The sequence below is a fragment of the Ambystoma mexicanum genome, chromosome 7q (genome assembly GCF_040938575.1).
Source record: "Ambystoma mexicanum isolate Mex_15411 chromosome 7q, UKY_AmexF1_1, whole genome shotgun sequence".
NCBI classification, from domain to species: Eukaryota; Metazoa; Chordata; class Amphibia; order Caudata; family Ambystomatidae; genus Ambystoma; species Ambystoma mexicanum.
The window spans coordinates 1,098,632,621-1,098,657,148 of NC_090941.1; the positions used below are offsets into that span (position 1 = coordinate 1,098,632,621).

The 24,528-nt window shown below is 62.2% G+C and overlaps 23 non-coding genes across 23 annotated transcripts; all 23 read left to right on the forward strand.

Moving 5' to 3' along the window:
• Positions 1-811: 811 nt before the first annotated feature.
• Positions 812-975, forward strand: LOC138529197 (U1 spliceosomal RNA). Its single transcript, XR_011284535.1, has one exon. It is a non-coding gene; the product is annotated as a U1 spliceosomal RNA (small nuclear RNA).
• Positions 976-1,855: 880 nt separating this feature from the next.
• Positions 1,856-2,019, forward strand: LOC138529198 (U1 spliceosomal RNA). The gene has a single exon (XR_011284536.1). It is a non-coding gene; the product is annotated as a U1 spliceosomal RNA (small nuclear RNA).
• Positions 2,020-2,899: 880 nt separating this feature from the next.
• LOC138529199 (U1 spliceosomal RNA) lies at positions 2,900-3,063 on the forward strand. The gene has a single exon (XR_011284537.1). It is a non-coding gene; the product is annotated as a U1 spliceosomal RNA (small nuclear RNA).
• An 866-nt stretch (positions 3,064-3,929) lies between these two features.
• On the forward strand, positions 3,930-4,093 carry LOC138529380 (U1 spliceosomal RNA). The gene has a single exon (XR_011284717.1). It is a non-coding gene; the product is annotated as a U1 spliceosomal RNA (small nuclear RNA).
• Positions 4,094-4,959: 866 nt separating this feature from the next.
• LOC138528917 (U1 spliceosomal RNA) lies at positions 4,960-5,122 on the forward strand. Its single transcript, XR_011284316.1, has one exon. It is a non-coding gene; the product is annotated as a U1 spliceosomal RNA (small nuclear RNA).
• Positions 5,123-6,002: 880 nt separating this feature from the next.
• LOC138529466 (U1 spliceosomal RNA) lies at positions 6,003-6,166 on the forward strand. Its single transcript, XR_011284803.1, has one exon. It is a non-coding gene; the product is annotated as a U1 spliceosomal RNA (small nuclear RNA).
• An 866-nt stretch (positions 6,167-7,032) lies between these two features.
• LOC138529200 (U1 spliceosomal RNA) lies at positions 7,033-7,196 on the forward strand. Its single transcript, XR_011284538.1, has one exon. It is a non-coding gene; the product is annotated as a U1 spliceosomal RNA (small nuclear RNA).
• Positions 7,197-8,062: 866 nt separating this feature from the next.
• LOC138529201 (U1 spliceosomal RNA) lies at positions 8,063-8,226 on the forward strand. The gene has a single exon (XR_011284539.1). It is a non-coding gene; the product is annotated as a U1 spliceosomal RNA (small nuclear RNA).
• Positions 8,227-9,106: 880 nt separating this feature from the next.
• Positions 9,107-9,270, forward strand: LOC138529202 (U1 spliceosomal RNA). The gene has a single exon (XR_011284540.1). It is a non-coding gene; the product is annotated as a U1 spliceosomal RNA (small nuclear RNA).
• Positions 9,271-10,136: 866 nt separating this feature from the next.
• On the forward strand, positions 10,137-10,300 carry LOC138529203 (U1 spliceosomal RNA). Its single transcript, XR_011284541.1, has one exon. It is a non-coding gene; the product is annotated as a U1 spliceosomal RNA (small nuclear RNA).
• Positions 10,301-11,166: 866 nt separating this feature from the next.
• Positions 11,167-11,330, forward strand: LOC138529204 (U1 spliceosomal RNA). The gene has a single exon (XR_011284542.1). It is a non-coding gene; the product is annotated as a U1 spliceosomal RNA (small nuclear RNA).
• Positions 11,331-12,196: 866 nt separating this feature from the next.
• On the forward strand, positions 12,197-12,360 carry LOC138529207 (U1 spliceosomal RNA). The gene has a single exon (XR_011284544.1). It is a non-coding gene; the product is annotated as a U1 spliceosomal RNA (small nuclear RNA).
• Positions 12,361-13,240: 880 nt separating this feature from the next.
• Positions 13,241-13,404, forward strand: LOC138529208 (U1 spliceosomal RNA). The gene has a single exon (XR_011284545.1). It is a non-coding gene; the product is annotated as a U1 spliceosomal RNA (small nuclear RNA).
• Positions 13,405-14,270: 866 nt separating this feature from the next.
• Positions 14,271-14,434, forward strand: LOC138529209 (U1 spliceosomal RNA). The gene has a single exon (XR_011284546.1). It is a non-coding gene; the product is annotated as a U1 spliceosomal RNA (small nuclear RNA).
• An 866-nt stretch (positions 14,435-15,300) lies between these two features.
• On the forward strand, positions 15,301-15,464 carry LOC138529210 (U1 spliceosomal RNA). Its single transcript, XR_011284547.1, has one exon. It is a non-coding gene; the product is annotated as a U1 spliceosomal RNA (small nuclear RNA).
• Positions 15,465-16,330: 866 nt separating this feature from the next.
• On the forward strand, positions 16,331-16,494 carry LOC138529211 (U1 spliceosomal RNA). Its single transcript, XR_011284548.1, has one exon. It is a non-coding gene; the product is annotated as a U1 spliceosomal RNA (small nuclear RNA).
• Positions 16,495-17,374: 880 nt separating this feature from the next.
• LOC138529213 (U1 spliceosomal RNA) lies at positions 17,375-17,538 on the forward strand. The gene has a single exon (XR_011284550.1). It is a non-coding gene; the product is annotated as a U1 spliceosomal RNA (small nuclear RNA).
• Positions 17,539-18,404: 866 nt separating this feature from the next.
• On the forward strand, positions 18,405-18,568 carry LOC138529214 (U1 spliceosomal RNA). The gene has a single exon (XR_011284551.1). It is a non-coding gene; the product is annotated as a U1 spliceosomal RNA (small nuclear RNA).
• An 866-nt stretch (positions 18,569-19,434) lies between these two features.
• Positions 19,435-19,598, forward strand: LOC138528878 (U1 spliceosomal RNA). The gene has a single exon (XR_011284277.1). It is a non-coding gene; the product is annotated as a U1 spliceosomal RNA (small nuclear RNA).
• An 866-nt stretch (positions 19,599-20,464) lies between these two features.
• On the forward strand, positions 20,465-20,628 carry LOC138528879 (U1 spliceosomal RNA). The gene has a single exon (XR_011284278.1). It is a non-coding gene; the product is annotated as a U1 spliceosomal RNA (small nuclear RNA).
• An 866-nt stretch (positions 20,629-21,494) lies between these two features.
• On the forward strand, positions 21,495-21,658 carry LOC138528880 (U1 spliceosomal RNA). The gene has a single exon (XR_011284279.1). It is a non-coding gene; the product is annotated as a U1 spliceosomal RNA (small nuclear RNA).
• Positions 21,659-22,524: 866 nt separating this feature from the next.
• Positions 22,525-22,688, forward strand: LOC138528881 (U1 spliceosomal RNA). Its single transcript, XR_011284280.1, has one exon. It is a non-coding gene; the product is annotated as a U1 spliceosomal RNA (small nuclear RNA).
• An 880-nt stretch (positions 22,689-23,568) lies between these two features.
• Positions 23,569-23,732, forward strand: LOC138529215 (U1 spliceosomal RNA). Its single transcript, XR_011284552.1, has one exon. It is a non-coding gene; the product is annotated as a U1 spliceosomal RNA (small nuclear RNA).
• Positions 23,733-24,528: the final 796 nt, after the last annotated feature.

Genomic DNA, 24,528 nt, shown 5'->3' on the forward strand with positions numbered 1-24,528 from the left:
AGGGCCCAAGCTCGTGCAGCAGAGTTTATTTTGCTGCAGTCAAGAGGGCCAGCCCTGGGCCGTTCAGGGGTCCACAGGCCTGATGGATTGGTGAAATAAAAAAATGTGAAAGTCATGTGTGTCATGTGTAGGTTGGGCCCCTGAATGTTGCTGCGGTCAAGAGGGCCAGCATTCACTGGAGGGGTGAAGTGCACAGGTGCCTAACCCCAGACTTGTGCGCCCCATGATATCAGGTGCCCCGGTAGTTCTTGAAGCCAGCCTGCCCTGCCCGGGCTCTGCTTTCGCGCCCAGGCCCTCCAACCTAAGGAAGGCCCAGCCAGCTCCTGGGGTTTTGGGGGCAGGGGTGAAACTGGCTCCCGGCCGCCGCTGCCGCCCGCCCCGTCCGAGCACCGATCGGGCACGATCGGGCCTTGCCGTGTCCTGGCGGGGGGCACCCCACCCGAGACGCTCTTGTTAAGCGGGGTGACCTGTCGGCTCAGGAGGGCCATGGACCCGCCTGGGGCCGACGGGCCAGTGGGCCCACTGCGCCAGGCCTGCTCGCTTTCCGACTGGGCCTGCTGGCTGGCAGCCAGGTCCGAATTTATGCAAATCTCAGGCCGAGCAGGGCCTGGTGGGAGACATGAACTGTGCCACAATGTGCCTCTTCTGCTGGGCTCTGCCTGCCGGAGCTTCCCCCTGCACGTGGGACAGGCAGCTCCGCAGACGCTCAGGGCTTCCGGGAGGGCTGGGGCTGGGTCAGGGCCGGCCTTCTCACCCTCGCTTAGCGGGGCTTCCAGAACAGGCCCAAGCCCTGCCCTCTGGCTCGCAACTCATACTTACCTGGCAGGGGAGCATCTGTGATCAGCAAGGCAGAGCTCCCAGGGTGAGGCTCATCCATTGCACATCGGATTTGCTGACCCCTGCGATGTCCCCAAATGCGGGATTCTCGACTGCATTATTTCTGGTAGTGGGGGACTGCGTTCGCGCTTTCCCCTGATTTATTGGTGAAAGAAAGAAAGAGTTTAGTGTGCGAGTCAGGTTGTTTGCACACAGGGCCCAAGCTCGTGCAGCAGAGTTTATTTTGCTGCAGTCAAGAGGGCCAGCCCTGGGCCGTTCAGGGGTCCACAGGCCTGATGGATTGGTGAAATAAAAAAATGTGAAAGTCATGTGTGTCATGTGTAGGTTGGGCCCCTGAATGTTGCTGCGGTCAAGAGGGCCAGCATTCACTGGAGGGGTGAAGTGCACAGGTGCCTAACCCCAGACTTGTGCACCCCATGATATCAGGTGCCCCGGTAGTTCTTGAAGCCAGCCTGCCCTGCCCGGGCTCTGCTTTCGCGCCCAGGCCCTCCAACCTAAGGAAGGCCCAGCCAGCTCCTGGGGTTTTGGGGGCAGGGGTGAAACTGGCTCCCGGCCGCCGCTGCCGCCCGCCCCGTCCGAGCACCGATCGGGCACGATCGGGCCTTGCCTTCACGGCCTTGCCGTGTCCTGGCGGGGGGCACCCCACCCGAGACGCTCTTGTTAAGCGGGGTGACCTGTCGGCTCAGGAGGGCCATGGACCCGCCTGGGGCCGACGGGCCAGTGGGCCCACTGCGCCAGGCCTGCTCGCTTTCCGACTGGGCCTGCTGGCTGGCAGCCAGGTCCGAATTTATGCAAATCTCAGGCCGAGCAGGGCCTGGTGGGAGACATGAACTGTGCCACAATGTGCCTCTTCTGCTGGGCTCTGCCTGCCGGAGCTTCCCCCTGCACGTGGGACAGGCAGCTCCGCAGACGCTCAGGGCTTCCGGGAGGGCTGGGGCTGGGTCAGGGCCGGCCTTCTCACCCTCGCTTAGCGGGGCTTCCAGAACAGGCCCAAGCCCTGCCCTCTGGCTCGCAACTCATACTTACCTGGCAGGGGAGCATCTGTGATCAGCAAGGCAGAGCTCCCAGGGTGAGGCTCATCCATTGCACATCGGATTTGCTGACCCCTGCGATGTCCCCAAATGCGGGATTCTCGACTGCATTATTTCTGGTAGTGGGGGACTGCGTTCGCGCTTTCCCCTGATTTATTGGTGAAAGAAAGAAAGAGTTTAGTGTGCGAGTCAGGTTGTTTGCACACAGGGCCCAAGCTCGTGCAGCAGAGTTTATTTTGCTGCAGTCAAGAGGGCCAGCCCTGGGCCGTTCAGGGGTCCACAGGCCTGATGGATTGGTGAAATAAAAAAATGTGAAAGTCATGTGTGTCATGTGTAGGTTGGGCCCCTGAATGTTGCTGCGGTCAAGAGGGCCAGCATTCACTGGAGGGGTGAAGTGCACAGGTGCCTAACCCCAGACTTGTGCACCCCATGATATCAGGTGCCCCGGTAGTTCTTGAAGCCAGCCTGCCCTGCCCGGGCTCTGCTTTCGCGCCCAGGCCCTCCAACCTAAGGAAGGCCCAGCCAGCTCCTGGGGTTTTGGGGGCAGGGGTGAAACTGGCTCCCGGCCGCCGCTGCCGCCCGCCCCGTCCGAGCACCGATCGGGCACGATCGGGCCTTGCCTTCACGGCCTTGCCGTGTCCTGGCGGGGGGCACCCCACCCGAGACGCTCTTGTTAAGCGGGGTGACCTGTCGGCTCAGGAGGGCCATGGACCCGCCTGGGGCCGACGGGCCAGTGGGCCCACTGCGCCAGGCCTGCTCGCTTTCCGACTGGGCCTGCTGGCTGGCAGCCAGGTCCGAATTTATGCAAATCTCAGGCCGAGCAGGGCCTGGTGGGAGACATGAACTGTGCCACAATGTGCCTCTTCTGCTGGGCTCTGCCTGCCGGAGCTTCCCCCTGCACGTGGGACAGGCAGCTCCGCAGACGCTCAGGGCTTCCGGGAGGGCTGGGGCTGGGTCAGGGCCGGCCTTCTCACCCTCGCTTAGCGGGGCTTCCAGAACAGGCCCAAGCCCTGCCCTCTGGCTCGCAACTCATACTTACCTGGCAGGGGAGCATCTGTGATCAGCAAGGCAGAGCTCCCAGGGTGAGGCTCATCCATTGCACATCGGATTTGCTGACCCCTGCGATGTCCCCAAATGCGGGATTCTCGACTGCATTATTTCTGGTAGTGGGGGACTGCGTTCGCGCTTTCCCCTGATTTATTGGTGAAAGAAAGAAAGAGTTTAGTGTGCGAGTCAGGTTGTTTGCACACAGGGCCCAAGCTCGTGCAGCAGAGTTTATTTTGCTGCAGTCAAGAGGGCCAGCCCTGGGCCGTTCAGGGGTCCACAGGCCTGATGGATTGGTGAAATAAAAAAATGTGAAAGTCATGTGTGTCATGTGTAGGTTGGGCCCCTGAATGTTGCTGCGGTCAAGAGGGCCAGCATTCACTGGAGGGGTGAAGTGCACAGGTGCCTAACCCCAGACTTGTGCGCCCCATGATATCAGGTGCCCCGGTAGTTCTTGAAGCCAGCCTGCCCTGCCCGGGCTCTGCTTTCGCGCCCAGGCCCTCCAACCTAAGGAAGGCCCAGCCAGCTCCTGGGGTTTTGGGGGCAGGGGTGAAACTGGCTCCCGGCCGCCGCTGCCGCCCGCCCCGTCCGAGCACCGATCGGGCACGATCGGGCCTTGCCGTGTCCTGGCGGGGGGCACCCCACCCGAGACGCTCTTGTTAAGCGGGGTGACCTGTCGGCTCAGGAGGGCCATGGACCCGCCTGGGGCCGACGGGCCAGTGGGCCCACTGCGCCAGGCCTGCTCGCTTTCCGACTGGGCCTGCTGGCTGGCAGCCAGGTCCGAATTTATGCAAATCTCAGGCCGAGCAGGGCCTGGTGGGAGACATGAACTGTGCCACAATGTGCCTCTTCTGCTGGGCTCTGCCTGCCGGAGCTTCCCCCTGCACGTGGGACAGGCAGCTCCGCAGACGCTCAGGGCTTCCGGGAGGGCTGGGGCTGGGTCAGGGCCGGCCTTCTCACCCTCGCTTAGCGGGGCTTCCAGAACAGGCCCAAGCCCTGCCCTCTGGCTCGCAACTCATACTTACCTGGCAGGGGAGCATCTGTGATCAGCAAGGCAGAGCTCCCAGGGTGAGGCTCATCCATTGCACATCGGATTTGCTGACCCCTGCGATGTCCCCAAATGCGGGATTCTCGACTGTATTATTTCTGGTAGTGGGGGACTGCGTTCGCGCTTTCCCCTGATTTATTGGTGAAAGAAAGAAAGAGTTTAGTGTGCGAGTCAGGTTGTTTGCACACAGGGCCCAAGCTCGTGCAGCAGAGTTTATTTTGCTGCAGTCAAGAGGGCCAGCCCTGGGCCGTTCAGGGGTCCACAGGCCTGATGGATTGGTGAAATAAAAAAATGTGAAAGTCATGTGTGTCATGTGTAGGTTGGGCCCCTGAATGTTGCTGCGGTCAAGAGGGCCAGCATTCACTGGAGGGGTGAAGTGCACAGGTGCCTAACGCCAGACTTGTGCGCCCCATGATATCAGGTGCCCCGGTAGTTCTTGAAGCCAGCCTGCCCTGCCCGGGCTCTGCTTTCGCGCCCAGGCCCTCCAACCTAAGGAAGGCCCAGCCAGCTCCTGGGGTTTTGGGGGCAGGGGTGAAACTGGCTCCCGGCCGCCGCTGCCGCCCGCCCCGTCCGAGCACCGATCGGGCACGATCGGGCCTTGCCGTGTCCTGGCGGGGGGCACCCCACCCGAGACGCTCTTGTTAAGCGGGGTGACCTGTCGGCTCAGGAGGGCCATGGACCCGCCTGGGGCCGACGGGCCAGTGGGCCCACTGCGCCAGGCCTGCTCGCTTTCCGACTGGGCCTGCTGGCTGGCAGCCAGGTCCGAATTTATGCAAATCTCAGGCCGAGCAGGGCCTGGTGGGAGACATGAACTGTGCCACAATGTGCCTCTTCTGCTGGGCTCTGCCTGCCGGAGCTTCCCCCTGCACGTGGGACAGGCAGCTCCGCAGACGCTCAGGGCTTCCGGGAGGGCTGGGGCTGGGTCAGGGCCGGCCTTCTCACCCTCGCTTAGCGGGGCTTCCAGAACAGGCCCAAGCCCTGCCCTCTGGCTCGCAACTCATACTTACCTGGCAGGGGAGCATCTGTGATCAGCAAGGCAGAGCTCCCAGGGTGAGACTCCTCCATTGCACATCGGATTTGCTGACCCCTGCGATGTCCCCAAATGCGGGATTCTCGACTGCATTATTTCTGTAGTGGGGGACTGCGTTCGCGCTTTCCCCTGATTTATTGGTGAAAGAAAGAAAGAGTTTAGTGTGCGAGTCAGGTTGTTTGCACACAGGGCCCAAGCTCGTGCAGCAGAGTTTATTTTGCTGCAGTCAAGAGGGCCAGCCCTGGGCCGTTCAGGGGTCCACAGGCCTGATGGATTGGTGAAATAAAAAAATGTGAAAGTCATGTGTGTCATGTGTAGGTTGGGCCCCTGAATGTTGCTGCGGTCAAGAGGGCCAGCATTCACTGGAGGGGTGAAGTGCACAGGTGCCTAACCCCAGACTTGTGCGCCCCATGATATCAGGTGCCCCGGTAGTTCTTGAAGCCAGCCTGCCCTGCCCGGGCTCTGCTTTCGCGCCCAGGCCCTCCAACCTAAGGAAGGCCCAGCCAGCTCCTGGGGTTTTGGGGGCAGGGGTGAGACTGGCTCCCGGCCGCCGCTGCCGCCCGCCCCGTCCGAGCACCGATCGGGCACGATCGGGCCTTGCCTTCACGGCCTTGCCGTGTCCTGGCGGGGGGCACCCCACCCGAGACGCTCTTGTTAAGCGGGGTGACCTGTCGGCTCAGGAGGGCCATGGACCCGCCTGGGGCCGACGGGCCAGTGGGCCCACTGCGCCAGGCCTGCTCGCTTTCCGACTGGGCCTGCTGGCTGGCAGCCAGGTCCGAATTTATGCAAATCTCAGGCCGAGCAGGGCCTGGTGGGAGACATGAACTGTGCCACAATGTGCCTCTTCTGCTGGGCTCTGCCTGCCGGAGCTTCCCCCTGCACGTGGGACAGGCAGCTCCGCAGACGCTCAGGGCTTCCGGGAGGGCTGGGGCTGGGTCAGGGCCGGCCTTCTCACCCTCGCTTAGCGGGGCTTCCAGAACAGGCCCAAGCCCTGCCCTCTGGCTCGCAACTCATACTTACCTGGCAGGGGAGCATCTGTGATCAGCAAGGCAGAGCTCCCAGGGTGAGGCTCATCCATTGCACATCGGATTTGCTGACCCCTGCGATGTCCCCAAATGCGGGATTCTTGACTGCATTATTTCTGGTAGTGGGGGACTGCGTTCGCGCTTTCCCCTGATTTATTGGTGAAAGAAAGAAAGAGTTTAGTGTGCGAGTCAGGTTGTTTGCACACAGGGCCCAAGCTCGTGCAGCAGAGTTTATTTTGCTGCAGTCAAGAGGGCCAGCCCTGGGCCGTTCAGGGGTCCACAGGCCTGATGGATTGGTGAAATAAAAAAATGTGAAAGTCATGTGTGTCATGTGTAGGTTGGGCCCCTGAATGTTGCTGCGGTCAAGAGGGCCAGCATTCACTGGAGGGGTGAAGTGCACAGGTGCCTAACCCCAGACTTGTGCGCCCCATGATATCAGGTGCCCCGGTAGTTCTTGAAGCCAGCCTGCCCTGCCCGGGCTCTGCTTTCGCGCCCAGGCCCTCCAACCTAAGGAAGGCCCAGCCAGCTCCTGGGGTTTTGGGGGCAGGGGTGAAACTGGCTCCCGGCCGCCGCTGCCGCCCGCCCCGTCCGAGCACCGATCGGGCACGATCGGGCCTTGCCGTGTCCTGGCGGGGGGCACCCCACCCGAGACGCTCTTGTTAAGCGGGGTGACCTGTCGGCTCAGGAGGGCCATGGACCCGCCTGGGGCCGACGGGCCAGTGGGCCCACTGCGCCAGGCCTGCTCGCTTTCCGACTGGGCCTGCTGGCTGGCAGCCAGGTCCGAATTTATGCAAATCTCAGGCCGAGCAGGGCCTGGTGGGAGACATGAACTGTGCCACAATGTGCCTCTTCTGCTGGGCTCTGCCTGCCGGAGCTTCCCCCTGCACGTGGGACAGGCAGCTCCGCAGACGCTCAGGGCTTCCGGGAGGGCTGGGGCTGGGTCAGGGCCGGCCTTCTCACCCTCGCTTAGCGGGGCTTCCAGAACAGGCCCAAGCCCTGCCCTCTGGCTCGCAACTCATACTTACCTGGCAGGGGAGCATCTGTGATCAGCAAGGCAGAGCTCCCAGGGTGAGGCTCATCCATTGCACATCGGATTTGCTGACCCCTGCGATGTCCCCAAATGCGGGATTCTCGACTGCATTATTTCTGGTAGTGGGGGACTGCGTTCGCGCTTTCCCCTGATTTATTGGTGAAAGAAAGAAAGAGTTTAGTGTGCGAGTCAGGTTGTTTGCACACAGGGCCCAAGCTCGTGCAGCAGAGTTTATTTTGCTGCAGTCAAGAGGGCCAGCCCTGGGCCGTTCAGGGGTCCACAGGCCTGATGGATTGGTGAAATAAAAAAATGTGAAAGTCATGTGTGTCATGTGTAGGTTGGGCCCCTGAATGTTGCTGCGGTCAAGAGGGCCAGCATTCACTGGAGGGGTGAAGTGCACAGGTGCCTAACCCCAGACTTGTGCGCCCCATGATATCAGGTGCCCCGGTAGTTCTTGAAGCCAGCCTGCCCTGCCCGGGCTCTGCTTTCGCGCCCAGGCCCTCCAACCTAAGGAAGGCCCAGCCAGCTCCTGGGGTTTTGGGGGCAGGGGTGAAACTGGCTCCCGGCCGCCGCTGCCGCCCGCCCCGTCCGAGCACTGATCGGGCACGATCGGGCCTTGCCGTGTCCTGGCGGGGGGCACCCCACCCGAGACGCTCTTGTTAAGCGGGGTGACCTGTCGGCTCAGGAGGGCCATGGACCCGCCTGGGGCCGACGGGCCAGTGGGCCCACTGCGCCAGGCCTGCTCGCTTTCCGACTGGGCCTGCTGGCTGGCAGCCAGGTCCGAATTTATGCAAATCTCAGGCCGAGCAGGGCCTGGTGGGAGACATGAACTGTGCCACAATGTGCCTCTTCTGCTGGGCTCTGCCTGCCGGAGCTTCCCCCTGCACGTGGGACAGGCAGCTCCGCAGACGCTCAGGGCTTCCGGGAGGGCTGGGGCTGGGTCAGGGCCGGCCTTCTCACCCTCGCTTAGCGGGGCTTCCAGAACAGGCCCAAGCCCTGCCCTCTGGCTCGCAACTCATACTTACCTGGCAGGGGAGCATCTGTGATCAGCAAGGCAGAGCTCCCAGGGTGAGGCTCATCCATTGCACATCGGATTTGCTGACCCCTGCGATGTCCCCAAATGCGGGATTCTCGACTGCATTATTTCTGGTAGTGGGGGACTGCGTTCGCGCTTTCCCCTGATTTATTGGTGAAAGAAAGAAAGAGTTTAGTGTGCGAGTCAGGTTGTTTGCACACAGGGCCCAAGCTCGTGCAGCAGAGTTTATTTTGCTGCAGTCAAGAGGGCCAGCCCTGGGCCGTTCAGGGGTCCACAGGCCTGATGGATTGGTGAAATAAAAAAATGTGAAAGTCATGTGTGTCATGTGTAGGTTGGGCCCCTGAATGTTGCTGCGGTCAAGAGGGCCAGCATTCACTGGAGGGGTGAAGTGCACAGGTGCCTAACCCCAGACTTGTGCACCCCATGATATCAGGTGCCCCGGTAGTTCTTGAAGCCAGCCTGCCCTGCCCGGGCTCTGCTTTCGCGCCCAGGCCCTCCAACCTAAGGAAGGCCCAGCCAGCTCCTGGGGTTTTGGGGGCAGGGGTGAAACTGGCTCCCGGCCGCCGCTGCCGCCCGCCCCGTCCGAGCACCGATCGGGCACGATCGGGCCTTGCCTTCACGGCCTTGCCGTGTCCTGGCGGGGGGCACCCCACCCGAGACGCTCTTGTTAAGCGGGGTGACCTGTCGGCTCAGGAGGGCCATGGACCCGCCTGGGGCCGACGGGCCAGTGGGCCCACTGCGCCAGGCCTGCTCGCTTTCCGACTGGGCCTGCTGGCTGGCAGCCAGGTCCGAATTTATGCAAATCTCAGGCCGAGCAGGGCCTGGTGGGAGACATGAACTGTGCCACAATGTGCCTCTTCTGCTGGGCTCTGCCTGCCGGAGCTTCCCCCTGCACGTGGGACAGGCAGCTCCGCAGACGCTCAGGGCTTCCGGGAGGGCTGGGGCTGGGTCAGGGCCGGCCTTCTCACCCTCGCTTAGCGGGGCTTCCAGAACAGGCCCAAGCCCTGCCCTCTGGCTCGCAACTCATACTTACCTGGCAGGGGAGCATCTGTGATCAGCAAGGCAGAGCTCCCAGGGTGAGGCTCATCCATTGCACATCGGATTTGCTGACCCCTGCGATGTCCCCAAATGCGGGATTCTCGACTGCATTATTTCTGGTAGTGGGGGACTGCGTTCGCGCTTTCCCCTGATTTATTGGTGAAAGAAAGAAAGAGTTTAGTGTGCGAGTCAGGTTGTTTGCACACAGGGCCCAAGCTCGTGCAGCAGAGTTTATTTTGCTGCAGTCAAGAGGGCCAGCCCTGGGCCGTTCAGGGGTCCACAGGCCTGATGGATTGGTGAAATAAAAAAATGTGAAAGTCATGTGTGTCATGTGTAGGTTGGGCCCCTGAATGTTGCTGCGGTCAAGAGGGCCAGCATTCACTGGAGGGGTGAAGTGCACAGGTGCCTAACCCCAGACTTGTGCGCCCCATGATATCAGGTGCCCCGGTAGTTCTTGAAGCCAGCCTGCCCTGCCCGGGCTCTGCTTTCGCGCCCAGGCCCTCCAACCTAAGGAAGGCCCAGCCAGCTCCTGGGGTTTTGGGGGCAGGGGTGAAACTGGCTCCCGGCCGCCGCTGCCGCCCGCCCCGTCCGAGCACCGATCGGGCACGATCGGGCCTTGCCGTGTCCTGGCGGGGGGCACCCCACCCGAGACGCTCTTGTTAAGCGGGGTGACCTGTCGGCTCAGGAGGGCCATGGACCCGCCTGGGGCCGACGGGCCAGTGGGCCCACTGCGCCAGGCCTGCTCGCTTTCCGACTGGGCCTGCTGGCTGGCAGCCAGGTCCGAATTTATGCAAATCTCAGGCCGAGCAGGGCCTGGTGGGAGACATGAACTGTGCCACAATGTGCCTCTTCTGCTGGGCTCTGCCTGCCGGAGCTTCCCCCTGCACGTGGGACAGGCAGCTCCGCAGACGCTCAGGGCTTCCGGGAGGGCTGGGGCTGGGTCAGGGCCGGCCTTCTCACCCTCGCTTAGCGGGGCTTCCAGAACAGGCCCAAGCCCTGCCCTCTGGCTCGCAACTCATACTTACCTGGCAGGGGAGCATCTGTGATCAGCAAGGCAGAGCTCCCAGGGTGAGGCTCATCCATTGCACATCGGATTTGCTGACCCCTGCGATGTCCCCAAATGCGGGATTCTCGACTGCATTATTTCTGGTAGTGGGGGACTGCGTTCGCGCTTTCCCCTGATTTATTGGTGAAAGAAAGAAAGAGTTTAGTGTGCGAGTCAGGTTGTTTGCACACAGGGCCCAAGCTCGTGCAGCAGAGTTTATTTTGCTGCAGTCAAGAGGGCCAGCCCTGGGCCGTTCAGGGGTCCACAGGCCTGATGGATTGGTGAAATAAAAAAATGTGAAAGTCATGTGTGTCATGTGTAGGTTGGGCCCCTGAATGTTGCTGCGGTCAAGAGGGCCAGCATTCACTGGAGGGGTGAAGTGCACAGGTGCCTAACCCCAGACTTGTGCGCCCCATGATATCAGGTGCCCCGGTAGTTCTTGAAGCCAGCCTGCCCTGCCCGGGCTCTGCTTTCGCGCCCAGGCCCTCCAACCTAAGGAAGGCCCAGCCAGCTCCTGGGGTTTTGGGGGCAGGGGTGAAACTGGCTCCCGGCCGCCGCTGCCGCCCGCCCCGTCCGAGCACCGATCGGGCACGATCGGGCCTTGCCGTGTCCTGGCGGGGGGCACCCCACCCGAGACGCTCTTGTTAAGCGGGGTGACCTGTCGGCTCAGGAGGGCCATGGACCCGCCTGGGGCCGACGGGCCAGTGGGCCCACTGCGCCAGGCCTGCTCGCTTTCCGACTGGGCCTGCTGGCTGGCAGCCAGGTCCGAATTTATGCAAATCTCAGGCCGAGCAGGGCCTGGTGGGAGACATGAACTGTGCCACAATGTGCCTCTTCTGCTGGGCTCTGCCTGCCGGAGCTTCCCCCTGCACGTGGGACAGGCAGCTCCGCAGACGCTCAGGGCTTCCGGGAGGGCTGGGGCTGGGTCAGGGCCGGCCTTCTCACCCTCGCTTAGCGGGGCTTCCAGAACAGGCCCAAGCCCTGCCCTCTGGCTCGCAACTCATACTTACCTGGCAGGGGAGCATCTGTGATCAGCAAGGCAGAGCTCCCAGGGTGAGGCTCATCCATTGCACATCGGATTTGCTGACCCCTGCGATGTCCCCAAATGCGGGATTCTCGACTGCATTATTTCTGGTAGTGGGGGACTGCGTTCGCGCTTTCCCCTGATTTATTGGTGAAAGAAAGAAAGAGTTTAGTGTGCGAGTCAGGTTGTTTGCACACAGGGCCCAAGCTCGTGCAGCAGAGTTTATTTTGCTGCAGTCAAGAGGGCCAGCCCTGGGCCGTTCAGGGGTCCACAGGCCTGATGGATTGGTGAAATAAAAAAATGTGAAAGTCATGTGTGTCATGTGTAGGTTGGGCCCCTGAATGTTGCTGCGGTCAAGAGGGCCAGCATTCACTGGAGGGGTGAAGTGCACAGGTGCCTAACCCCAGACTTGTGCGCCCCATGATATCAGGTGCCCCGGTAGTTCTTGAAGCCAGCCTGCCCTGCCCGGGCTCTGCTTTCGCGCCCAGGCCCTCCAACCTAAGGAAGGCCCAGCCAGCTCCTGGGGTTTTGGGGGCAGGGGTGAAACTGGCTCCCGGCCGCCGCTGCCGCCCGCCCCGTCCGAGCACCGATCGGGCACGATCGGGCCTTGCCGTGTCCTGGCGGGGGGCACCCCACCCGAGACGCTCTTGTTAAGCGGGGTGACCTGTCGGCTCAGGAGGGCCATGGACCCGCCTGGGGCCGACGGGCCAGTGGGCCCACTGCGCCAGGCCTGCTCGCTTTCCGACTGGGCCTGCTGGCTGGCAGCCAGGTCCGAATTTATGCAAATCTCAGGCCGAGCAGGGCCTGGTGGGAGACATGAACTGTGCCACAATGTGCCTCTTCTGCTGGGCTCTGCCTGCCGGAGCTTCCCCCTGCACGTGGGACAGGCAGCTCCGCAGACGCTCAGGGCTTCCGGGAGGGCTGGGGCTGGGTCAGGGCCGGCCTTCTCACCCTCGCTTAGCGGGGCTTCCAGAACAGGCCCAAGCCCTGCCCTCTGGCTCGCAACTCATACTTACCTGGCAGGGGAGCATCTGTGATCAGCAAGGCAGAGCTCCCAGGGTGAGGCTCATCCATTGCACATCGGATTTGCTGACCCCTGCGATGTCCCCAAATGCGGGATTCTCGACTGCATTATTTCTGGTAGTGGGGGACTGCGTTCGCGCTTTCCCCTGATTTATTGGTGAAAGAAAGAAAGAGTTTAGTGTGCGAGTCAGGTTGTTTGCACACAGGGCCCAAGCTCGTGCAGCAGAGTTTATTTTGCTGCAGTCAAGAGGGCCAGCCCTGGGCCGTTCAGGGGTCCACAGGCCTGATGGATTGGTGAAATAAAAAAATGTGAAAGTCATGTGTGTCATGTGTAGGTTGGGCCCCTGAATGTTGCTGCGGTCAAGAGGGCCAGCATTCACTGGAGGGGTGAAGTGCACAGGTGCCTAACCCCAGACTTGTGCACCCCATGATATCAGGTGCCCCGGTAGTTCTTGAAGCCAGCCTGCCCTGCCCGGGCTCTGCTTTCGCGCCCAGGCCCTCCAACCTAAGGAAGGCCCAGCCAGCTCCTGGGGTTTTGGGGGCAGGGGTGAAACTGGCTCCCGGCCGCCGCTGCCGCCCGCCCCGTCCGAGCACCGATCGGGCACGATCGGGCCTTGCCTTCACGGCCTTGCCGTGTCCTGGCGGGGGGCACCCCACCCGAGACGCTCTTGTTAAGCGGGGTGACCTGTCGGCTCAGGAGGGCCATGGACCCGCCTGGGGCCGACGGGCCAGTGGGCCCACTGCGCCAGGCCTGCTCGCTTTCCGACTGGGCCTGCTGGCTGGCAGCCAGGTCCGAATTTATGCAAATCTCAGGCCGAGCAGGGCCTGGTGGGAGACATGAACTGTGCCACAATGTGCCTCTTCTGCTGGGCTCTGCCTGCCGGAGCTTCCCCCTGCACGTGGGACAGGCAGCTCCGCAGACGCTCAGGGCTTCCGGGAGGGCTGGGGCTGGGTCAGGGCCGGCCTTCTCACCCTCGCTTAGCGGGGCTTCCAGAACAGGCCCAAGCCCTGCCCTCTGGCTCGCAACTCATACTTACCTGGCAGGGGAGCATCTGTGATCAGCAAGGCAGAGCTCCCAGGGTGAGGCTCATCCATTGCACATCGGATTTGCTGACCCCTGCGATGTCCCCAAATGCGGGATTCTCGACTGCATTATTTCTGGTAGTGGGGGACTGCGTTCGCGCTTTCCCCTGATTTATTGGTGAAAGAAAGAAAGAGTTTAGTGTGCGAGTCAGGTTGTTTGCACACAGGGCCCAAGCTCGTGCAGCAGAGTTTATTTTGCTGCAGTCAAGAGGGCCAGCCCTGGGCCGTTCAGGGGTCCACAGGCCTGATGGATTGGTGAAATAAAAAAATGTGAAAGTCATGTGTGTCATGTGTAGGTTGGGCCCCTGAATGTTGCTGCGGTCAAGAGGGCCAGCATTCACTGGAGGGGTGAAGTGCACAGGTGCCTAACCCCAGACTTGTGCGCCCCATGATATCAGGTGCCCCGGTAGTTCTTGAAGCCAGCCTGCCCTGCCCGGGCTCTGCTTTCGCGCCCAGGCCCTCCAACCTAAGGAAGGCCCAGCCAGCTCCTGGGGTTTTGGGGGCAGGGGTGAAACTGGCTCCCGGCCGCCGCTGCCGCCCGCCCCGTCCGAGCACCGATCGGGCACGATCGGGCCTTGCCGTGTCCTGGCGGGGGGCACCCCACCCGAGACGCTCTTGTTAAGCGGGGTGACCTGTCGGCTCAGGAGGGCCATGGACCCGCCTGGGGCCGACGGGCCAGTGGGCCCACTGCGCCAGGCCTGCTCGCTTTCCGACTGGGCCTGCTGGCTGGCAGCCAGGTCCGAATTTATGCAAATCTCAGGCCGAGCAGGGCCTGGTGGGAGACATGAACTGTGCCACAATGTGCCTCTTCTGCTGGGCTCTGCCTGCCGGAGCTTCCCCCTGCACGTGGGACAGGCAGCTCCGCAGACGCTCAGGGCTTCCGGGAGGGCTGGGGCTGGGTCAGGGCCGGCCTTCTCACCCTCGCTTAGCGGGGCTTCCAGAACAGGCCCAAGCCCTGCCCTCTGGCTCGCAACTCATACTTACCTGGCAGGGGAGCATCTGTGATCAGCAAGGCAGAGCTCCCAGGGTGAGGCTCATCCATTGCACATCGGATTTGCTGACCCCTGCGATGTCCCCAAATGCGGGATTCTCGACTGCATTATTTCTGGTAGTGGGGGACTGCGTTCGCGCTTTCCCCTGATTTATTGGTGAAAGAAAGAAAGAGTTTAGTGTGCGAGTCAGGTTGTTTGCACACAGGGCCCAAGCTCGTGCAGCAGAGTTTATTTTGCTGCAGTCAAGAGGGCCAGCCCTGGGCCGTTCAGGGGTCCACAGGCCTGATGGATTGGTGAAATAAAAAAATGTGAAAGTCATGTGTGTCATGTGTAGGTTGGGCCCCTGAATGTTGCTGCGGTCAAGAGGGCCAGCATTCACTGGAGGGGTGAAGTGCACAGGTGCCTAACCCCAGACTTGTGCGCCCCATGATATCAGGTGCCCCGGTAGTTCTTGAAGCCAGCCTGCCCTGCCCGGGCTCTGCTTTCGCGCCCAGGCCCTCCAACCTAAGGAAGGCCCAGCCAGCTCCTGGGGTTTTGGGGGCAGGGGTGAAACTGGCTCCCGGCCGCCGCTGCCGCCCGCCCCGTCCGAGCACCGATCGGGCACGATCGGGCCTTGCCGTGTCCTGGCGGGGGGCACCCCACCCGAGACGCTCTTGTTAAGCGGGGTGACCTGTCGGCTCAGGAGGGCCATGGACCCGCCTGGGGCCGACGGGCCAGTGGGCCCACTGCGCCAGGCCTGCTCGCTTTCCGACTGGGCCTGCTGGCTGGCAGCCAGGTCCGAATTTATGCAAATCTCAGGCCGAGCAGGGCCTGGTGGGAGACATGAACTGTGCCACAATGTGCCTCTTCTGCTGGGCTCTGCCTGCCGGAGCTTCCCCCTGCACGTGGGACAGGCAGCTCCGCAGACGCTCAGGGCTTCCGGGAGGGCTGGGGCTGGGTCAGGGCCGGCCTTCTCACCCTCGCTTAGCGGGGCTTCCAGAACAGGCCCAAGCCCTGCCCTCTGGCTCGCAACTCATACTTACCTGGCAGGGGAGCATCTGTGATCAGCAAGGCAGAGCTCCCAGGGTGAGGCTCATCCATTGCACATCGGATTTGCTGACCCCTGCGATGTCCCCAAATGCGGGATTCTCGACTGCATTATTTCTGGTAGTGGGGGACTGCGTTCGCGCTTTCCCCTGATTTATTGGTGAAAGAAAGAAAGAGTTTAGTGTGCGAGTCAGGTTGTTTGCACACAGGGCCCAAGCTCGTGCAGCAGAGTTTATTTTGCTGCAGTCAAGAGGGCCAGCCCTGGGCCGTTCAGGGGTCCACAGGCCTGATGGATTGGTGAAATAAAAAAATGTGAAAGTCATGTGTGTCATGTGTAGGTTGGGCCCCTGAATGTTGCTGCGGTCAAGAGGGCCAGCATTCACTGGAGGGGTGAAGTGCACAGGTGCCTAACCCCAGACTTGTGCGCCCCATGATATCAGGTGCCCCGGTAGTTCTTGAAGCCAGCCTGCCCTGCCCGGGCTCTGCTTTCGCGCCCAGGCCCTCCAACCTAAGGAAGGCCCAGCCAGCTCCTGGGGTTTTGGGGGCAGGGGTGAAACTGGCTCCCGGCCGCCGCTGCCGCCCGCCCCGTCCGAGCACCGATCGGGCACGATCGGGCCTTGCCGTGTCCTGGCGGGGGGCACCCCACCCGAGACGCTCTTGTTAAGCGGGGTGACCTGTCGGCTCAGGAGGGCCATGGACCCGCCTGGGGCCGACGGGCCAGTGGGCCCACTGCGCCAGGCCTGCTCGCTTTCCGACTGGGCCTGCTGGCTGGCAGCCAGGTCCGAATTTATGCAAATCTCAGGCCGAGCAGGGCCTGGTGGGAGACATGAACTGTGCCACAATGTGCCTCTTCTGCTGGGCTCTGCCTGCCGGAGCTTCCCCCTGCACGTGGGACAGGCAGCTCCGCAGACGCTCAGGGCTTCCGGGAGGGCTGGGGCTGGGTCAGGGCCGGCCTTCTCACCCTCGCTTAGCGGGGCTTCCAGAACAGGCCCAAGCCCTGCCCTCTGGCTCGCAACTCATACTTACCTGGCAGGGGAGCATCTGTGATCAGCAAGGCAGAGCTCCCAGGGTGAGGCTCATCCATTGCACATCGGATTTGCTGACCCCTGCGATGTCCCCAAATGCGGGATTCTCGACTGCATTATTTCTGGTAGTGGGGGACTGCGTTCGCGCTTTCCCCTGATTTATTGGTGAAAGAAAGAAAGAGTTTAGTGTGCGAGTCAGGTTGTTTGCACACAGGGCCCAAGCTCGTGCAGCAGAGTTTATTTTGCTGCAGTCAAGAGGGCCAGCCCTGGGCCGTTCAGGGGTCCACAGGCCTGATGGATTGGTGAAATAAAAAAATGTGAAAGTCATGTGTGTCATGTGTAGGTTGGGCCCCTGAATGTTGCTGCGGTCAAGAGGGCCAGCATTCACTGGAGGGGTGAAGTGCACAGGTGCCTAACCCCAGACTTGTGCACCCCATGATATCAGGTGCCCCGGTAGTTCTTGAAGCCAGCCTGCCCTGCCCGGGCTCTGCTTTCGCGCCCAGGCCCTCCAACCTAAGGAAGGCCCAGCCAGCTCCTGGGGTTTTGGGGGCAGGGGTGAAACTGGCTCCCGGCCGCCGCTGCCGCCCGCCCCGTCCGAGCACCGATCGGGCACGATCGGGCCTTGCCTTCACGGCCTTGCCGTGTCCTGGCGGGGGGCACCCCACCCGAGACGCTCTTGTTAAGCGGGGTGACCTGTCGGCTCAGGAGGGCCATGGACCCGCCTGGGGCCGACGGGCCAGTGGGCCCACTGCGCCAGGCCTGCTCGCTTTCCGACTGGGCCTGCTGGCTGGCAGCCAGGTCCGAATTTATGCAAATCTCAGGCCGAGCAGGGCCTGGTGGGAGACATGAACTGTGCCACAATGTGCCTCTTCTGCTGGGCTCTGCCTGCCGGAGCTTCCCCCTGCACGTGGGACAGGCAGCTCCGCAGACGCTCAGGGCTTCCGGGAGGGCTGGGGCTGGGTCAGGGCCGGCCTTCTCACCCTCGCTTAGCGGGGCTTCCAGAACAGGCCCAAGCCCTGCCCTCTGGCTCGCAACTCATACTTACCTGGCAGGGGAGCATCTGTGATCAGCAAGGCAGAGCTCCCAGGGTGAGGCTCATCCATTGCACATCGGATTTGCTGACCCCTGCGATGTCCCCAAATGCGGGATTCTCGACTGCATTATTTCTGGTAGTGGGGGACTGCGTTCGCGCTTTCCCCTGATTTATTGGTGAAAGAAAGAAAGAGTTTAGTGTGCGAGTCAGGTTGTTTGCACACAGGGCCCAAGCTCGTGCAGCAGAGTTTATTTTGCTGCAGTCAAGAGGGCCAGCCCTGGGCCGTTCAGGGGTCCACAGGCCTGATGGATTGGTGAAATAAAAAAATGTGAAAGTCATGTGTGTCATGTGTAGGTTGGGCCCCTGAATGTTGCTGCGGTCAAGAGGGCCAGCATTCACTGGAGGGGTGAAGTGCACAGGTGCCTAACCCCAGACTTGTGCGCCCCATGATATCAGGTGCCCCGGTAGTTCTTGAAGCCAGCCTGCCCTGCCCGGGCTCTGCTTTCGCGCCCAGGCCCTCCAACCTAAGGAAGGCCCAGCCAGCTCCTGGGGTTTTGGGGGCAGGGGTGAAACTGGCTCCCGGCCGCCGCTGCCGCCCGCCCCGTCCGAGCACCGATCGGGCACGATCGGGCCTTGCCGTGTCCTGGCGGGGGGCACCCCACCCGAGACGCTCTTGTTAAGCGGGGTGACCTGTCGGCTCAGGAGGGCCATGGACCCGCCTGGGGCCGACGGGCCAGTGGGCCCACTGCGCCAGGCCTGCTCGCTTTCCGACTGGGCCTGCTGGCTGGCAGCCAGGTCCGAATTTATGCAAATCTCAGGCCGAGCAGGGCCTGGTGGGAGACATGAACTGTGCCACAATGTGCCTCTTCTGCTGGGCTCTGCCTGCCGGAGCTTCCCCCTGCACGTGGGACAGGCAGCTCCGCAGACGCTCAGGGCTTCCGGGAGGGCTGGGGCTGGGTCAGGGCCGGCCTTCTCACCCTCGCTTAGCGGGGCTTCCAGAACAGGCCCAAGCCCTGCCCTCTGGCTCGCAACTCATACTTACCTGGCAGGGGAGCATCTGTGATCAGCAAGGCAGAGCTCCCAGGGTGAGGCTCATCCATTGCACATCGGATTTGCTGACCCCTGCGATGTCCCCAAATGCGGGATTCTCGACTGCATTATTTCTGGTAGTGGGGGACTGCGTTCGCGCTTTCCCCTGATTTATTGGTGAAAGAAAGAAAGAGTTTAGTGTGCGAGTCAGGTTGTTTGCACACAGGGCCCAAGCTCGTGCAGCAGAGTTTATTTTGCTGCAGTCAAGAGGGCCAGCCCTGGGCCGTTCAGGGGTCCACAGGCCTGATGGATTGGTGAAATAAAAAAATGTGAAAGTCATGTGTGTCATGTGTAGGTTGGGCCCCTGAATGTTGCTGCGGTCAAGAGGGCCAGCATTCACTGGAGGGGTGAAGTGCACAGGTGCCTAACCCCAGACTTGTGCGCCCCATGATATCAGGTGCCCCGGTAGTTCTTGAAGCCAGCCTGCCCTGCCCGGGCTCTGCTTTCGCGCCCAGGCCCTCCAACCTAAGGAAGGCCCAGCCAGCTCCTGGGGTTTTGGGGGCAGGGGTGAAACTGGCTCCCGGCCGCCGCTGCCGCCCGCCCCGTCCGAGCACCGATCGGGCACGATCGGGCCTTGCCGTGTCCTGGCGGGGGGCACCCCACCCGAGACGCTCTTGTTAAGCGGGGTGACCTGTCGGCTCAGGAGGGCCATGGACCCGCCTGGGGCCGACGGGCCAGTGGGCCCACTGCGCCAGGCCTGCTCGCTTTCCGACTGGGCCTGCTGGCTGGCAGCCAGGTCCGAATTTATGCAAATCTCAGGCCGAGCAGGGCCTGGTGGGAGACATGAACTGTGCCACAATGTGCCTCTTCTGCTGGGCTCTGCCTGCCGGAGCTTCCCCCTGCACGTGGGACAGGCAGCTCCGCAGACGCTCAGGGCTTCCGGGAGGGCTGGGGCTGGGTCAGGGCCGGCCTTCTCACCCTCGCTTAGCGGGGCTTCCAGAACAGGCCCAAGCCCTGCCCTCTGGCTCGCAACTCATACTTACCTGGCAGGGGAGCATCTGTGATCAGCAAGGCAGAGCTCCCAGGGTGAGACTCCTCCATTGCACATCGGATTTGCTGACCCCTGCGATGTCCCCAAATGCGGGATTCTCGACTGCATTATTTCTGGTAGTGGGGGACTGCGTTCGCGCTTTCCCCTGATTTATTGGTGAAAGAAAGAAAGAGTTTAGTGTGCGAGTCAGGTTGTTTGCACACAGGGCCCAAGCTCGTGCAGCAGAGTTTATTTTGCTGCAGTCAAGAGGGCCAGCCCTGGGCCGTTCAGGGGTCCACAGGCCTGATGGATTGGTGAAATAAAAAAATGTGAAAGTCATGTGTGTCATGTGTAGGTTGGGCCCCTGAATGTTGCTGCGGTCAAGAGGGCCAGCATTCACTGGAGGGGTGAAGTGCACAGGTGCCTAACCCCAGACTTGTGCGCCCCATGATATCAGGTGCCCCGGTAGTTCTTGAAGCCAGCCTGCCCTGCCCGGGCTCTGCTTTCGCGCCCAGGCCCTCCAACCTAAGGAAGGCCCAGCCAGCTCCTGGGGTTTTGGGGGCAGGGGTGAAACTGGCTCCCGGCCGCCGCTGCCGCCCGCCCCGTCCGAGCACCGATCGGGCACGATCGGGCCTTGCCGTGTCCTGGCGGGGGGCACCCCACCCGAGACGCTCTTGTTAAGCGGGGTGACCTGTCGGCTCAGGAGGGCCATGGACCCGCCTGGGGCCGACGGGCCAGTGGGCCCACTGCGCCAGGCCTGCTCGCTTTCCGACTGGGCCTGCTGGCTGGCAGCCAGGTCCGAATTTATGCAAATCTCAGGCCGAGCAGGGCCTGGTGGGAGACATGAACTGTGCCACAATGTGCCTCTTCTGCTGGGCTCTGCCTGCCGGAGCTTCCCCCTGCACGTGGGACAGGCAGCTCCGCAGACGCTCAGGGCTTCCGGGAGGGCTGGGGCTGGGTCAGGGCCGGCCTTCTCACCCTCGCTTAGCGGGGCTTCCAGAACAGGCCCAAGCCCTGCCCTCTGGCTCGCAACTCATACTTACCTGGCAGGGGAGCATCTGTGATCAGCAAGGCAGAGCTCCCAGGGTGAGACTCCTCCATTGCACATCGGATTTGCTGACCCCTGCGATGTCCCCAAATGCGGGATTCTCGACTGCATTATTTCTGGTAGTGGGGGACTGCGTTCGCGCTTTCCCCTGATTTATTGGTGAAAGAAAGAAAGAGTTTAGTGTGCGAGTCAGGTTGTTTGCACACAGGGCCCAAGCTCGTGCAGCAGAGTTTATTTTGCTGCAGTCAAGAGGGCCAGCCCTGGGCCGTTCAGGGGTCCACAGGCCTGATGGATTGGTGAAATAAAAAAATGTGAAAGTCATGTGTGTCATGTGTAGGTTGGGCCCCTGAATGTTGCTGCGGTCAAGAGGGCCAGCATTCACTGGAGGGGTGAAGTGCACAGGTGCCTAACGCCAGACTTGTGCGCCCCATGATATCAGGTGCCCCGGTAGTTCTTGAAGCCAGCCTGCCCTGCCCGGGCTCTGCTTTCGCGCCCAGGCCCTCCAACCTAAGGAAGGCCCAGCCAGCTCCTGGGGTTTTGGGGGCAGGGGTGAAACTGGCTCCCGGCCGCCGCTGCCGCCCGCCCCGTCCGAGCACCGATCGGGCACGATCGGGCCTTGCCGTGTCCTGGCGGGGGGCACCCCACCCGAGACGCTCTTGTTAAGCGGGGTGACCTGTCGGCTCAGGAGGGCCATGGACCCGCCTGGGGCCGACGGGCCAGTGGGCCCACTGCGCCAGGCCTGCTCGCTTTCCGACTGGGCCTGCTGGCTGGCAGCCAGGTCCGAATTTATGCAAATCTCAGGCCGAGCAGGGCCTGGTGGGAGACATGAACTGTGCCACAATGTGCCTCTTCTGCTGGGCTCTGCCTGCCGGAGCTTCCCCCTGCACGTGGGACAGGCAGCTCCGCAGACGCTCAGGGCTTCCGGGAGGGCTGGGGCTGGGTCAGGGCCGGCCTTCTCACCCTCGCTTAGCGGGGCTTCCAGAACAGGCCCAAGCCCTGCCCTCTGGCTCGCAACTCATACTTACCTGGCAGGGGAGCATCTGTGATCAGCAAGGCAGAGCTCCCAGGGTGAGACTCCTCCATTGCACATCGGATTTGCTGACCCCTGCGATGTCCCCAAATGCGGGATTCTCGACTGCATTATTTCTGGTAGTGGGGGACTGCGTTCGCGCTTTCCCCTGATTTATTGGTGAAAGAAAGAAAGAGTTTAGTGTGCGAGTCAGGTTGTTTGCACACAGGGCCCAAGCTCGTGCAGCAGAGTTTATTTTGCTGCAGTCAAGAGGGCCAGCCCTGGGCCGTTCAGGGGTCCACAGGCCTGATGGATTGGTGAAATAAAAAAATGTGAAAGTCATGTGTGTCATGTGTAGGTTGGGCCCCTGAATGTTGCTGCGGTCAAGAGGGCCAGCATTCACTGGAGGGGTGAAGTGCACAGGTGCCTAACCCCAGACTTGTGCGCCCCATGATATCAGGTGCCCCGGTAGTTCTTGAAGCCAGCCTGCCCTGCCCGGGCTCTGCTTTCGCGCCCAGGCCCTCCAACCTAAGGAAGGCCCAGCCAGCTCCTGGGGTTTTGGGGGCAGGGGTGAGACTGGCTCCCGGCCGCCGCTGCCGCCCGCCCCGTCCGAGCACCGATCGGGCACGATCGGGCCTTGCCGTGTCCTGGCGGGGGGCACCCCACCCGAGACGCTCTTGTTAAGCGGGGTGACCTGTCGGCTCAGGAGGGCCATGGACCCGCCTGGGGCCGACGGGCCAGTGGGCCCACTGCGCCAGGCCTGCTCGCTTTCCGACTGGGCCTGCTGGCTGGCAGCCAGGTCCGAATTTATGCAAATCTCAGGCCGAGCAGGGCCTGGTGGGAGACATGAACTGTGCCACAATGTGCCTCTTCTGCTGGGCTCTGCCTGCCGGAGCTTCCCCCTGCACGTGGGACAGGCAGCTCCGCAGACGCTCAGGGCTTCCGGGAGGGCTGGGGCTGGGTCAGGGCCGGCCTTCTCACCCTCGCTTAGCGGGGCTTCCAGAACAGGCCCAAGCCCTGCCCTCTGGCTCGCAACTCATACTTACCTGGCAGGGGAGCATCTGTGATCAGCAAGGCAGAGCTCCCAGGGTGAGACTCCTCCATTGCACATCGGATTTGCTGACCCCTGCGATGTCCCCAAATGCGGGATTCTCGACTGCATTATTTCTGGTAGTGGGGGACTGCGTTCGCGCTTTCCCCTGATTTATTGGTGAAAGAAAGAAAGAGTTTAGTGTGCGAGTCAGGTTGTTTGCACACAGGGCCCAAGCTCGTGCAGCAGAGTTTATTTTGCTGCAGTCAAGAGGGCCAGCCCTGGGCCGTTCAGGGGTCCACAGGCCTGATGGATTGGTGAAATAAAAAAATGTGAAAGTCATGTGTGTCATGTGTAGGTTGGGCCCCTGAATGTTGCTGCGGTCAAGAGGGCCAGCATTCACTGGAGGGGTGAAGTGCACAGGTGCCTAACCCCAGACTTGTGCGCCCCATGATATCAGGTGCCCCGGTAGTTCTTGAAGCCAGCCTGCCCTGCCCGGGCTCTGCTTTCGCGCCCAGGCCCTCCAACCTAAGGAAGGCCCAGCCAGCTCCTGGGGTTTTGGGGGCAGGGGTGAGACTGGCTCCCGGCCGCCGCTGCCGCCCGCCCCGTCCGAGCACCGATCGGGCACGATCGGGCCTTGCCTTCACGGCCTTGCCGTGTCCTGGCGGGGGGCACCCCACCCGAGACGCTCTTGTTAAGCGGGGTGACCTGTCGGCTCAGGAGGGCCATGGACCCGCCTGGGGCCGACGGGCCAGTGGGCCCACTGCGCCAGGCCTGCTCGCTTTCCGACTGGGCCTGCTGGCTGGCAGCCAGGTCCGAATTTATGCAAATCTCAGGCCGAGCAGGGCCTGGTGGGAGACATGAACTGTGCCACAATGTGCCTCTTCTGCTGGGCTCTGCCTGCCGGAGCTTCCCCCTGCACGTGGGACAGGCAGCTCCGCAGACGCTCAGGGCTTCCGGGAGGGCTGGGGCTGGGTCAGGGCCGGCCTTCTCACCCTCGCTTAGCGGGGCTTCCAGAACAGGCCCAAGCCCTGCCCTCTGGCTCGCAACTCATACTTACCTGGCAGGGGAGCATCTGTGATCAGCAAGGCAGAGCTCCCAGGGTGAGGCTCATCCATTGCACATCGGATTTGCTGACCCCTGCGATGTCCCCAAATGCGGGATTCTCGACTGCATTATTTCTGGTAGTGGGGGACTGCGTTCGCGCTTTCCCCTGATTTATTGGTGAAAGAAAGAAAGAGTTTAGTGTGCGAGTCAGGTTGTTTGCACACAGGGCCCAAGCTCGTGCAGCAGAGTTTATTTTGCTGCAGTCAAGAGGGCCAGCCCTGGGCCGTTCAGGGGTCCACAGGCCTGATGGATTGGTGAAATAAAAAAATGTGAAAGTCATGTGTGTCATGTGTAGGTTGGGCCCCTGAATGTTGCTGCGGTCAAGAGGGCCAGCATTCACTGGAGGGGTGAAGTGCACAGGTGCCTAACCCCAGACTTGTGCGCCCCATGATATCAGGTGCCCCGGTAGTTCTTGAAGCCAGCCTGCCCTGCCCGGGCTCTGCTTTCGCGCCCAGGCCCTCCAACCTAAGGAAGGCCCAGCCAGCTCCTGGGGTTTTGGGGGCAGGGGTGAGACTGGCTCCCGGCCGCCGCTGCCGCCCGCCCCGTCCGAGCACCGATCGGGCACGATCGGGCCTTGCCTTCACGGCCTTGCCGTGTCCTGGCGGGGGGCACCCCACCCGAGACGCTCTTGTTAAGCGGGGTGACCTGTCGGCTCAGGAGGGCCATGGACCCGCCTGGGGCCGACGGGCCAGTGGGCCCACTGCGCCAGGCCTGCTCGCTTTCCGACTGGGCCTGCTGGCTGGCAGCCAGGTCCGAATTTATGCAAATCTCAGGCCGAGCAGGGCCTGGTGGGAGACATGAACTGTGCCACAATGTGCCTCTTCTGCTGGGCTCTGCCTGCCGGAGCTTCCCCCTGCACGTGGGACAGGCAGCTCCGCAGACGCTCAGGGCTTCCGGGAGGGCTG